At 39.3% G+C, this 14,074-nt stretch overlaps 1 pseudogene; it reads left to right on the top strand.

Moving 5' to 3' along the window:
* Window positions 1-11,373: 11,373 nt before the first annotated feature.
* On the top strand, window positions 11,374-12,528 carry LOC110548437 (proliferation-associated protein 2G4-like; annotated as a pseudogene).
* The last annotated feature ends 1,546 nt before the right edge of the window (window positions 12,529-14,074 follow it).

Below are 14,074 nucleotides of genomic sequence, written 5' to 3'. Positions count from 1 at the left end.
ACAAATATCACACATTAAAGGATAAATATTTAATCAAGCTATAGTAACAAACCACAGTAGGCTGAACCCAAAAAGATGGTTTAGAATAGAATCCATGCTGTCTTTTTAAAATACCTGTCTGTAGCACATACACAGATACCTGTGACTAAGAATTTAAGGGGTAGGAGAGATGGGTGAGAGGTTAAATGCCCTTGCTGTTCTCTAAAGGTCTCAAGTTCAGTTCTTAGGATCCATATCAGGCAACTCACAACTGTCTGTAACTCTAGCTTAGGGGCATCCAATGCTTCTGGCCTCTAATCATCTGTACAACACACACACACACACACACACACACACAAATACACACACACGATAAATAAAATAAATATTAAAAGAACTTTAGAGGATTCATCCTTAAAATCTAAAGGCTGCAAAGAACAAAACATATATTACTTTGAACTTTGGCTGCTTTGTTCATAGTGAAACAGCTTAAATGACACTTCTAGGTCCAGCTTAAGGTATTTGGAAATTGGGGTGATTTGAGAACTTGCTCTCTTGGTCACTTAGTGAATCTGATGTTGGGAAATTAATCGAGAACTTTCTTGGAAACACAGATGTGTAGCATAGTGAACAGATCGGCCTAGTACAGGTGGCAAAAAGGATATGTCACAAATGGAACCTAAAGCGAGTAAACATGATTGTGAAAAGCTCGTTGCCGACCAGCCTGATATTTAGAAAAAGATGGACAAGTGCCTGGACATATATACATACTAACATTGAGTCATGAAGTAGGAAATGTGAACAGATCAATAGTGAGTAATGAGTTTTTTTTTTTTTTAATAAAGAAAACACTGCCATCAATCAAAAACCTGGGCCAGATGACATCATTCATGAATTCTACTGCACAATTAAAGAGCTAACACCAGTAGTTCTCCTTAAATCATTTCCAAAATAAAAGAGAAGGAATTCTTTCCATTTTAAGAGGCCAGCTTTGACCCTGACACCAAACTATATAAAGACACAATAAAGCTAAATAACATCATCCTAATGAACACAGATACAAAAATTCTCAACAAAGTAGTGGCAAACTCAACTGAATACGATAATAAGTGTTTAGTCACTGTTATTTGGGTGGAAATTATCCCAGGGATGCAAATTGATTGATGTGGTACACCATATCAATAGAATGAAGATTAAGAAAAAAAAACACATGGTTATCTAAATTGATATTATAAAGGCATTGATAAAGTTTAATATCCCATCATGATAAAAAACAGAGTAAATTAGGCATAAAAAGAACATATCTCAACACAATAAAGGCATTTAGAATAAGCCAACAGCTAAAGATATAATGAATAAGGAAAAGCTGAAAGCTTTATCTCTGATATTTGGAACATGATGCCGACTGCTCACTTTCCCACTTTTATTCAACACATTATTAGGAAGTCCTAGCCAGAGAAATGAGGCAAGGGAAAGAGAGAAAGGGCATCTAAAATAAGAAGGAAAAAGTCAAATTGTCACCATTTCCAGATGACATGCTGTCATATAAGAACACCTAAAAACTCTACCAATTAGTAAACTTACTTAACTAACTGGCAGGATATAAAACCAGCAAGCAGGAATAGAAAGCACGCTCATGAACCAATAGCAAAGGACCTAAAATAGAGACCAAGAAAAATGAAAGAGAGAGAAAGGAAAGAAGAAAACAAGAAAAAGAGGGAGGAGAAAGAAGGAAGGAAAGAAAGAGAGAGAAAGAAAGAAAGAAAGACAGAAAGAAAGAAAAAAAAACAAATCAACTACATATCTAGGAACAAACAACCAAAGAGGCAAAATATCTTTAAAATAAAAACTATAAAAGATTAACAAAAGAAATAAGGAAGACTGCAAACAGGTGGATAGCATTTTGTTGTTCACAGGTCAGAATAATTGACATCATTAACATGTCTATTCCACTTACAATAGCTAACAGTTTTAATATAATCCCCATCAGAATGCTCATGGCTTTACAAAGTGAGAAACAATAATTTTAAATTTTTATATCACATGAAAACAACTATAAATTGCTAAAGCATTTTGAGTAAAAAAAAAAAATAATCTAAGTAGGCAATTTGTCCTTAAACCATACTACAGCTCTGTCCTAATCAAGATAGAATAATGTTGGAGCATTTATCACTGGAAAAGTATAGAGAACATAGAAGTTAATCCACACATCTCAACCAACTGAATTTGATGAATACACTAGAGAGATGATAGTCTTTTAAAGAAATGGAATTGGGAAAACTGAACCCTCACATGCAGAAGAATGAAGCTAGAGCCCTAACCCTCACCAACTGGAAAGATTGACTTGAAATGGATTACAGACAGAACTTAAGACTTTGCAGCCATGAGCCTACAAGAAAAGAAGGAGGAGGAAATGCTGCAAAAATGGGCAAAAATATTTTGGACAATATACCGAAAGCTCAGAAAACAAAGCAAGATATATAAATGGGATCCCATCAAACAAAAAAGTTTTCATACTGTAAAGGAAACAATTAACAGGTTTCAGAGACAGCCCATTGTATGGAGCAAATATTTATAATACATACATGTGCCAAGGCTCCCTTATCACAATATTTAAAGAACTCCTAAAGTGTACAAGCATTAAATAAGGTAATACAAATGTATATAATAACTATTTATTTATTTGTGTGTCTACATGAGTTTATATGTACCATGTGTTTGTGGGAGCTGGAGGAAGGCAGAGAAGGAATCAGATCCCTTGAATAAAAAGTGTAGGGTACTGTGATCCACCTGTGGGTGGTTTGAGCTGAACTCAGATCCTTGGCTACAGCAGTAAGCACTTAGCAAGAACTCAGCACAGAACCACCTCGCTAGCTGCCCCCTAATGGTAGATCTAGATAGACGTGCCCCCAAATACAAATACCTAATGGACACATGAAAGAACTCTTGATATTTCCAATTATCAGAGAAAGCTAACTAAAAATCTTGTAGTTTTGCTTCACCTCAGTATTGTTGGAAGTTATTGATATTTACTATTGTTTTATCTTCTTGTAAAGCTTGCTGCTAATCTTAAACAGCTGTATAACCAAATCACCACACAGAGACTGGGTTTTTAGTTAACCTAGAACACAATGCTGGGCAATATTTACTCCCTCCTAAACCTCCAAGCCCTCAGTTTCCTAACATTTAGATTTCCCACATTATACTTGCTTTTTGTGAAATCTTAGGTCTGGTTCATCCTCCAAGTCCTCCAAGCTGTCTCCTCCCGCTCTGGTCCTCGTGCACTCCTCTCCTCGAGCTCCTTCTCCCTCTCGCCCCTTTCTGTTCTCTAGCTCCTCCCCTCCTTCCTGTCCTCTGGCTCCTCCCATTGCACAACATTGTATCTAGTTGCTTTATTTGTGTCCTGTTTACACAAAAGTTGAGACAGGATGCTTATAGTGAGTATCACAATGCAATATCCAGATTGAAACCAGAGAGTTGGGGGTGGGGAAATCAGCATTTGAATTAACAAGGGTAAGGCATATAGGTTTTAAAAGAACATTATACCAACACCTCAGTAAGAATGGCTGTTATAAAAGAACAGAAGGTAAGTACGGAGAAAGGGAAGGCTCACATGCTATTGATGGGGATGTAAATCAACACAGCCAATAAGGAAAACAGTAGGGAGGTTTCTCAAAATAAAAATAGAATTAACCAGTAATGTTGAATTCCCAATACTGAATATATATACATGTAATGCAAATAAAACGAGTGTGATAGAAATGGTCTGCGTTCCCAGGTTTATTGCAGTACCATGCACTACAATAGATAAGAAATGAAAACAGGTGTCCAACCACTGATGAATACGTAAAGAAAATGTGATACCTACACGGAAGTGAACACTGGTCAGCCAGATAGAAGAGTGCAACCTGTCAGTTGCTGCAACTTGATGAAATCAAAGACCCCTTTGTTAAATAAAATAAACGAGGCACAAAACACAGCTGCAAGATGACCTTATCTATAGGTGGATGTTGAAAACATTGCTTTCAAGGGCCAAGAAGATAGAGGAACCCGTTGATGAAGTACTTACACGAAAGCATGAATAGCTCAGCTCGGACCCCTGGCACCCTTTCAAAAACAACCCAAGCTTTGTGGCACACACATGTAACCCCAACACTGAGAGGCAGAAGCAGAGGTAAGAGAATTCCTGGGGTTCAATGGCAATCAAATCTAGCCAAATATTTGAGCTTGAGGCTGTTCAGTGAGAGAACGTGTTTCAACATTTAAGAGGGAAAGATTATTGATGAAGAAACCCACTATTAACCTCTGGCCTACACATGTATATGCATGTCATGACATATGTGCACAAACATGTACACTTGAAAAAAAGTTGATCTCATAGAAACTGAAGGTAGAATAATGATTACCACAGACTGGGTTCAATGCTGAGAACTGGGGTTGAGGAATACGTAATGGATAATTAGTTAGCTAGGTAGGAGCCAGAAGTTCTGGGGTCCTATGATAACTATAGATAGCAACTGTACAGTGTACATTTAAAAATTCTAAAAGGACCCTGACGGTTTTCACCATAACAAAATGATAAATGTTGGAAAGGCTAAATATATCTAACCTGATCTAAACACTTAAAATATATACATGAGTTGAATATTACTTGGAGCCTCTACTCACATTCACAAATTTAGTGCTTCTGTATATTAATTACAAATTAAAGACAGCTAAATAGGTGTGGCAAGTGAGAGGCAGGAACAAACGTACACCTCACAGAAAACCCTTCAGCTTTAGAAATTACAGCATAAAATTACCATGTATGAAAATTGTACATATATGAAAAGATTAGCAGGGTCTCAAGGCTGTATATTCTTTCAAAGAAGAAATTCATGCTTGAATAAAATGCATAAAACACAAGAAGTTACCAGGTTAGATAATATGCATTTGCTCATCCATGCAATAAGAATTGCACAGCAGTCCACGCTCAAGGTGTATGATCTTAGAAGGTCTTCTGCAGCCAAAACAAAAATTGGAAAAAAAAATGTTCTCAAATGCCATGGTCAGTGCATATCCCACACAAGAGGTACCTGAAGGCTCTGATGGTTCTGATCACTCAGTAAAGAACACAGGGAAGACTTTTCGCTAGAAAATGATAGTATGACCTTCAAGGATCAGAAAAGTACTAGAATACACTGGTCTTGACTGCAGCGCACGCTCCTGTGCCATCTGTACAAAGGGTGTGAGAGCGGTCTTAGGAACTTAGTCCATCTGCTGTGTCAGCTGCTTTGTTATCCACGACAGGCAGGTGTAGGTGGAAACTTTGGGTTCAAGGGTGACATCTGAATGAGAAGATGGGATACCAACATTAGGCATTAGCTGTCACGGAGAAGAAGACCAGGTATAGTTGGCCTGGGGTCAGAAGAAGATCTTGGGGAGGATCGAGCGTAATTGGCATGTTATCCCCTGTGACCGCCTCTAGCTAGATTTGCCTCAAATTCTCTCAGCCCCTTCCCTCTACCTTTCTAATTCCACTAACATTTCAGTGACTGTTCTGACTTCTGTTTTCATGATTTAAGATAGATATTTCTACCCCAGAGTGACCACTGTCCTTCCTTCCTTCCTTCCTTCCTTCCTTCCTTCCTTCCTTCCTTCCTTCCTTCCTTTCTTTCTTTCTTTCTTTTTCAAAAAATATTATTATTGTGTATGCTTTCATGATGTGTGTGTGCATGCATGGCTTGGAGCTCTATGGAAGTCAGAGGATAAAGTTGCAAAACTGGATCTCTCCTTTCACCTTTACATGGGTTCTGGAAAATCAACTCAGGTGGCCAGGTTTGCTCACCTAATGACTTTACTGAGACTTTAATGAGATACTGAGGCATCTCACTGGCCTTCACATACCTCTTGTGTGGGATATACACTGACCATGCCATTTGCAGTCCTAACATTCCCCCAGAATGTCCAATTCAAAATGACTTAGCCAAGGCTATGAATCTGAACTATGTTTTAGCAAGTCCCCGTGAGCCACCCTGGTACATCTGAGTGAGCTGAACTTTCTAATCAAATTTCAGTTAGTGTTTTCCCTCTCAGCTTATGTATTTTATGATCAAATTGTACATACCGGGGGATTCAATTGGTCTCCAGAGCTACCCCTGTTGAATGTCAAGAGCTTATTCTACATTCAGTTTGGTTGTTAACAATATGCTATTTTAAATATCAAGCATTAATTTGTGCTAGTCTTACCTCCCTCTCTAGGGCAGGAATCATGTCTTACATATTTTGCCCTTTTGCTAACCCCAGCTCAACCCAGAGCATATGAAAACTTATTCTCAATAATAATGTATTAAGTTAAGAATTTACAACAATAAACATCTCCTACCACAATGCAAACACTCAGCTGTCAGACATCCAGCAACATGGATGAAAAACTAATTCTAAGATATTTGTGGCAGACTTCAGAATTTATGCTGCTGCAGTTGTCCCTCACTTGTATATGACACAATGAATAATAGGATTTCTCCCAAAAGCTCCAATGAATTAAATGCTCCAATAACTTATCTATACTAAGTTAGATCTAAGTATAGGCTGTGAGATTTAAAGAATCCATTAATTTTCTAATATTCACTAAACTATTCCTTCATTATTTTCTAACTTTTAGATTAATTACAGTAGTAGAATTTACTGGGACCCAAAGAAGCAAATTTCTGGTGATGGTTTCTGAATTTATGAACTGGAAGACTCAACTTTTGCATCCCCAACGTGGTGAAGACATCTAGTGAGGTCATCATTTTTTCATTACCAGTGATGAAAAATGATTGGGCTAAGCCATATACGTAGTTGGTTGAACAGAATTTACATAGTGTCGTGGCTAAGAATAAATAATTGAACAACTTCAAGATAAGAGTAGCTTAAACAAGCCCAGTGTATGCCACTAAACCTTAAGTGAGAAGAAATTATTTAGGTTATAGATTTGCCTCCAACAGATCTAGCAGAGCATCCGGCTCGTCCATAGCTTCTTCTGTTACAGCTTAACCATAATATCACGTTCTTAATGAGAAAGCAACCCAGGAAATAAGTCTAAACACCTGGGAAGTCAGCCTAAAGGGTTACCTCAAAGTCGACATTGGCTGCAGGAGGTATACATGAACCATGTAGCTCCCGCTCTTAGACTGTGCTTGTTTGATGTTTGTGAGAATTAACGTGGAATCTACAGGCAATGACAGGAACCATAGAAAGGTCAAAAGTGTGAGGTCATGGGTTCCCTGAATGCTTATATTGATAGATTAATCTAAAATCACTTGAGTAACAGATAACATATTTCAGAGCTTTTATATTGAAAAGCCTTCTCCACTCTCCACTCAGGCATCTATATTTTTCAGCTTTCAATCTGAGGCACCCAGAAATCTGCATTTTCTAAAATATGGGATGGATTTGTTCTAGTCACCAACTGAGGAAAAGAGAAAAACCTTTGACTGTGAACCACAAGGTGTTAGGTAAGTCTAAGAGACAAGCAAACAGATTAAATCTATCCCACAGAAACAGAGAGATGTAATTTCTCTCCCCAGAGAATATCAAAGACTGACAAAATAAACAAAGAGATAACATGTTTCTTAACTTGTAAAATATGACAGTCAATGGCAGATGGCAAAACAAAATGCAAGTAAAGACTACTTGAAGTTTTCCAGTGTTCGTAGCTACCGAGGAAGGGGAAGGCATGTCTCTCAACAGCAAGAAAGCATGTCGCAAAAGACCCTTCCTAATGCTCCTCTCTGAGACAGCTCTGCTTGTTTGGAGCCAAGGCAGTACTCTCATTTTGAAGGACAGGGAGGTGAGATGGCCTGTCACTGTCACTCTAGGCTATCTGCTGTGGTGGAAGCATCTTCCACTCCCTGGGAACAGAACTGATAAGAGAAACTGTACACATCCTCTTCCTCCTCACTCAGCCTGTGTCCACGTCACAGGACACACAGTCCCCACTGAAAACATCTTCCTCGTCAAGCCATGGTACTTGGTTTTAGGATGTCTGTGGGGATACTATGAGACCCAGGAGAACCAATTAAGAGACAAGTCCTAGAGATACTGGCAAGAAGTGCTTTTATTTCCAGCAGAGTTGCTAAACAACGAGGTATGACTCTGTAGTTACTTCCATATAATAAACGTTTGCAAGAAGAAAACCAGAGGCCAGAAAAAGAAAAAAAAAACATGGCTGAAAATAACAGAGAAGTAGCTTCCTGATATTATCTAAAGCACTGGACTGTGGTGAGCTTTCCATCATCATTAGTTAATAAAATATTTTTTTATGGCTGTAGGGTATGAGAGGTTCTTGATTTCACTTACATTTTCCATCCCCTCCTCTTCCTATTCTGATTCTTCTTTCCAGTTACCACCATTCCAATTTAAAAAGACTTAAATTATATTAGCAGTTATAATGATTGAGAAGCACAGAGCACTGGTGACCATGGTTTATAAACAAAACATAAAAAAAAAAAAACTAGACACACAGTGATCGCTGTTAAGATTGAGCTTGAGTAAACTCTCAGGTCTGATGGAAACTTGAGGGGCAACAGCATCCATCATGCTTCGTGTTTGTTAGTTATGCACTTCATGAAAGTTGTGTATTTTGTTTTACATGCTTCATACACATTCATACACACATCTGCAACTCATATGCCCGATCTAACATAATAAAAACCGCTAAAAACAGAAAACCCTCAATCACTCTATCAGTTTATGCATCTAAGTGCAAAGTCAGGGGAAGGAAGATTTAAGTGTGCCCCCTTTAACCTTGGGTCCTCAGTACCCAGCACAACATGAGGCATGTGACTTCAATAACACTTGGGAAGGAGATGAACAACAGAAGTTAGGCTGTTTGTATTCAGATGCAAGGAGTACTACCTGTGATGTAGTTTGAAGGATACCCAAGGAAACAAAGAGTTAACATCCTGAACAGAGACTAAAGGGGTTAGGGTTCTGTAAGCAACATGGAATGCTGATAAACAGAATTCTATTTTGAGTATATTAAATATTAAATCCTTAGAGAGACCTGTTTCTTTGAATTTTAGGATTTGCTGAGTTTTTTTTTTTCCTTAAAATTCTTCTTCCTTAAGACTTTGAAAAAATACTCTGCATCTTCTTATGGTACACCAGCCCTAGAAAAGGTTAGTCAATAAATGAAGAGCAGTTGTTATTAACTATAACAGATAAAAGTTAGATTCTTAGGCCCTACACCAATGTGAATCCTAGACAGGTTGACAATTTCAATTAAAAACTTAGACTAATTCAGAAAACCTAATTATTTAAGTCATAGGAATATCATGATCAATTTGGCCTATCTTCCCAAAATGCCATGATAAAATAGAAAAGAAAAACATAAAGCAAAAGCAGCGGGGTGGAGAGAGCTTTCAGTGGTTAAGAGTGAATAGCGCTTTTTCAAAGGACAAGAGTTTGGTTCTCAGTACTCACAATAGACAGCTCACAGCCCTGCTGCTACTCTAGTTCCAAAAGATCTGACATGATCTTCTGGTCCCCCGGGCACCTGCGCTCAAATGCACAGACCTGTCAGCGCCCAGCATACATAGAAACATAATTTTAAAAGAAACAAAATTTTATAGCAAAAAAAATACATTTGAAAAACTTGGGAACGAGTTTTCAAAGCAGAACTAATGGAGGCTTAATATTATAAATATGGAGAGAGCATACGGACAGGATAGATTTTTCACAGAAAAGAATTATAAATGGCTTACACACCATGACAAGAGTGTGCAGTAATGAGGACCGGGAAGTGAATTAAGACAGTAGTTTACTTGGCCCAGTCAAATGAAAATACAAGCAAGAATCACAATCCCTAATAGTGCCAAATATGCATGTGGCAGGAATTAATATCTTGAATACATAAAGAACTCAAAAAGTTCAGACAAAACCCAAATCATCCAATTTATAAATGGCCATATAAACTCACCTGAGTGTTTAATATACAAGAATCCTATAGAGTTGGAAGTAGGACCCTCAATGAATCATATAACTCTTCTAAGTTTCTAGTTCCTATCTTTAAAGAGTTTCCTATGGTATAATTATGGAACTTATTTATGTAAAGCATATTTATGTAGGGAACTTTTGTATGCAAAGTTCTGCCATGATTTGGTAGGAGAAAGAAAAAAAATGGTATACAAAAGCTTTGTTCTTACACATTTCAGTCAACATTTGCTATCTGCTGTTAGTGTCACATCAATTCCATGTTTAGATAGAATTTGCTCAAACAATGTACCTCTGTAGTTGCTGCTTTATGAAAGAGCATTTTAAACCATGCCAAAGTAAAAAGACATAAAGGAGAATATCTTTATGTGTTTTGTATTTGTCTGGGTAGTTATCTTTATAGGTGATGCTAGTTTCTTTGTGTGGATAAAAGTTACTGTTTCATGCTCTTTTTTTTTTTTCTTCTGAAGGACTGCTTTTTTATAGCATATCAAAAGGTAATGAATTCTGCCAGAATTTCTTCTGTAATCTCTTCATTTCTTTTCAATTGTGAAACAATTTTTTTCTGGATATAGAATACATCCCACTGCCTTCTGGCCTTCATAATTTCTGACAGGGAATCTGGTGTTAACCCTATGGAGTGTTTTCCAGAGACAATGAGTTGTTTCCCTGGTTTTAAACTACTTATTTTAAATTTATGTGTATGTATGTGTCCCTGCTCATGGGCCCATGCACCTCATGCATGAAGGAGAGAATGGATGCCAGTCGAGGACATCAGTTTTTCTGGACCTGGAGTTTCAAGCCCTTGTGAACTGCCCAGTGTGGATGCTGGGAACAAAATCTACATCTCTACAAGAACAGTAAGTTCTCTTAACTTCTGAACTATTTCCCTGGCAGCTACATTTATCTATTTATCTATTTATTTATTTTTTTGTTTGTTTATTATTTGTGTGTGTGTGTGTGGGATTTGTTGGGGGTAGGGAATGCACAAGCAACGGCCTATTTGAGGAGGCCAGGGGATACCCCTCTGTACTTGTTTCTCCAATTCCACAATTGCATGGTTGCCAGGGAATGGACTCAGATTGCCAGAATTTCAGAAGTGCTTTTACCTGCTGAGTCATGTTACTGAGTCATGTTACTGAGTCACGTTACTGCTGGGCCGCCCTCTCTGGGTCTAAGATTGCCTTTGCCTCTACCCTTCTAACCCTCAATCATGATGTGGATCAGGACGTATCCCGTTGGAGGCTCTTGAGCTATTTGGATGTATAAACTGGTCATTTTTATTTAACTTGGGATGAGTTAGGCTGTTAGTTTAAAAAAAAAATTCTTGCTCCAGCTCCCTTGCTTCCTCACATTTTGAGAGACTTTGGCTACAGCTTGTGGCTAGGAAGGCAGACAGAGGCCGCAGCTCAGGGAAAGGGAAACTGTAGTAGGAAGATGTTGGGTGAAGACAAGCAGCAGGAGCTGACTATCGCCGCCCCGCCGCCGAGGACCGAGGACCCGGTTGTGACCAAGTATAAGATGGGGGTGGAGGCGACATTGCCAACCGGGTACTTCGATCGATCTTTGGTGGCAGCTTCCAGCTCAGGTGTATCGGTACTGGGCCTGTGTGAGAAAGGGTGATGCCATGATTATGGAAGAGACAGGAAAAACTTTCAAGGAAGAAAAGGAAATGAAGAAAGGTATTGCTTTTCCTGCCAGCATTTCGGTAAATAACTGTGTATGTCACTTCTCTCCTTTTTTACCAAGTCACCCTACTCAACGGTAAAAAATCGACCTTGGAGTCTATGTGGATGGCTTCATTGCTGAGGTGGCTCATGCTTTTGTAATTGGTGTCACTCAGGGGACCCAGGGGACCGGGTGGAAAGCAGATGTCATTAAGGCTACTCACCTGTGGACCCAAGCTGCCTTAGGACTGGTCAAACCTGCAAACCAGAACACACACGTGACAGAAGCCTGGAACAAAGTTGCTCACTCATTTAATTGCACCCCAACAGAAGGTAGGCTGTGACACCAGCTGACGCAGTGTGTGACTGATGGAGAGAAAACCATTATCCCAGAATCCTACAGAGCAGCGGAAGAAGGACCATGAAAGGGCAGAGTTCCAGGTACATGAAGTTTATGCTGTGGTTGTCCTGGTCAGCTCAGGAGAAGGCAAGGCTAAAGACGCGGGATGGGAGACCCCTCTAAACAGTACGGCCTGAAAACGAAAACTTCAAGTGCCATTTTCAGGGAGGTGGAGAGGCGTTTTGATGTCATGCCCTTTACGTCAAGAGCATTTGAGGATGAGAAGAAGGCTTGAATGGGTGTGGCAGAGTGTGCCAAACATGGGTTACTATAACTGTTTCATGTTCTCTATGAGAAGGAGGGTGAATTTGTTGCCCAGTTCTCATCCACAAAGGCCCCTTGCTGATAACCAGTGGTCTGTTTGAGCCTGACCTCTACAAGTCTGAGATGGAAGTCCAGGATGCAGAGCTAAAGGCTCTGCTCCAGAGTTCTGCAAGTCGAAAAACCCAGAAAAAGAAGTCCTCCAAGACTGCAGAGGATGCCCCCAGTGGAGAAACATTAGAAGAGGATGAAGCTGGGGACTGAGGTGAGTCCCTATCCCCAGCTTGTCATTCCTGCCTCACCCCCTCCCCTGCCACCCCAGGCTCTGTGAAGTGCAGTTCATCTTCTCCACCCAAGACCACCAGCAGAGCGGGTTCTTCTGCCCTCATCCGTTTCCCCACGCACCATCCACTCCTTCCAACAAAAAACCAGCACCCACTGAGTCTGGTGTTGGGAGGCCACACTTCCCAGTCTCTCAAGACTACTTTCAGTAGAAAAAGAAATGGAATAATAAAATCAGGAGTCAAAATCCATCATCAAAATCAGGAGTCAAAATCCAACATCTTCAAGCCCCTCTTTCTAGCTTTTTCTACTCCGCTTGGTGAAGGTTTGCGGCACTACAACAGAACAGGGAGGGGGCTAAATTAGCCACCACCACTTAAAAAGAAAATCACCTGAAAATTTTTTACCTCACTGATGTCATTTTATTCTTTTGGATGCTTCTTCTGTTTCCCACTGTCATCAAGTATTTGGTCTGCCCTCAATGAGGACCGGTTTTATATTTTTATTCACTTATGGCAGATTCCTCGTCATCTAGGGTATCTGACTAGGCCCTTCCCATTTTTAAGAGACTAAAGTCTCTACTAAGAAGAGATTTTTATCACCTACCATTTGTAAATATTTTTAATCATTTTGTTCTTTGGAGTCCCTCTATTCACCCACTTTCATAAAACTGCAAAGAAATAATCCATGCCCAATGTGTCCACTCCCCCTCCCATCCCTCCCTGGAACCCGTGGATTTCCCCTCACTTGATTTTAGAACTTACATAGAAAATCCCACTGAGTTGGTTGGTGTTTGTTTGTTTGTTTGTTTGTTTGAGTCAGGGTCTCACTATGTAGCTTCTGGCTGGCTTCAAATTCACTGTGTGGACCAGACTAGCCTTGAACTCAGAGATCCCTCTGCCTCTGTCTCCTAAATGCTAAAATTAAAGGTATTTGCCATAACACCCAGATTCCTTTTTGATATATTTTGAGTTTCCTTTCATGAAAGGAAAGCCAGGAACTGGAGGAGTAGACTGAAGATAACTGACTTTCTGAAGCTGTGGATTTGAATGACTTGTTGGGGATTTGTGGAGAATGGTTACAATTTGTACCTCTGGCATGCTGTCCAGGGAACCAGGGCTCTCATTAACCTAAGAGGTTTTTGAAATGACATGGCATTTAAATACATTTAGATTTGCTCATAAAAAATATTCTTGCCACTGTAATAGTCTGTTTTTGTTGTTGAGAACAGGACCAGAGTCAAAGATATTTTTGTTGTTTTTTTTTTTTTTTTCTGAGATATTTACTTTGCTTTGTAGCTGTGTTCTAAGATTGGAGTGCTATGCCTGTTCATAATTTTTAGGCAGAATTCTGGGATGGTTCAGGGTAACCAGAGAACATACGTGAGTCCCTGAGTCCTCTTCTTCCCAGGTAGCCACTAGAAATCAATCACAGGAAATCTACCTCTAAATACTATGGACACATTAACTTTGCACTGTCTCCCTCCAATGAGGACAAATCATAGCAGCTACCTTCCAATCTGTGTCTG

Source organism: Meriones unguiculatus, chromosome 11 (assembly GCF_030254825.1).
Source record: "Meriones unguiculatus strain TT.TT164.6M chromosome 11, Bangor_MerUng_6.1, whole genome shotgun sequence".
In the NCBI taxonomy this organism is placed as follows: domain Eukaryota; kingdom Metazoa; phylum Chordata; class Mammalia; order Rodentia; family Muridae; genus Meriones; species Meriones unguiculatus.
This window is presented reverse-complemented; position numbering and strand designations above follow the sequence as displayed.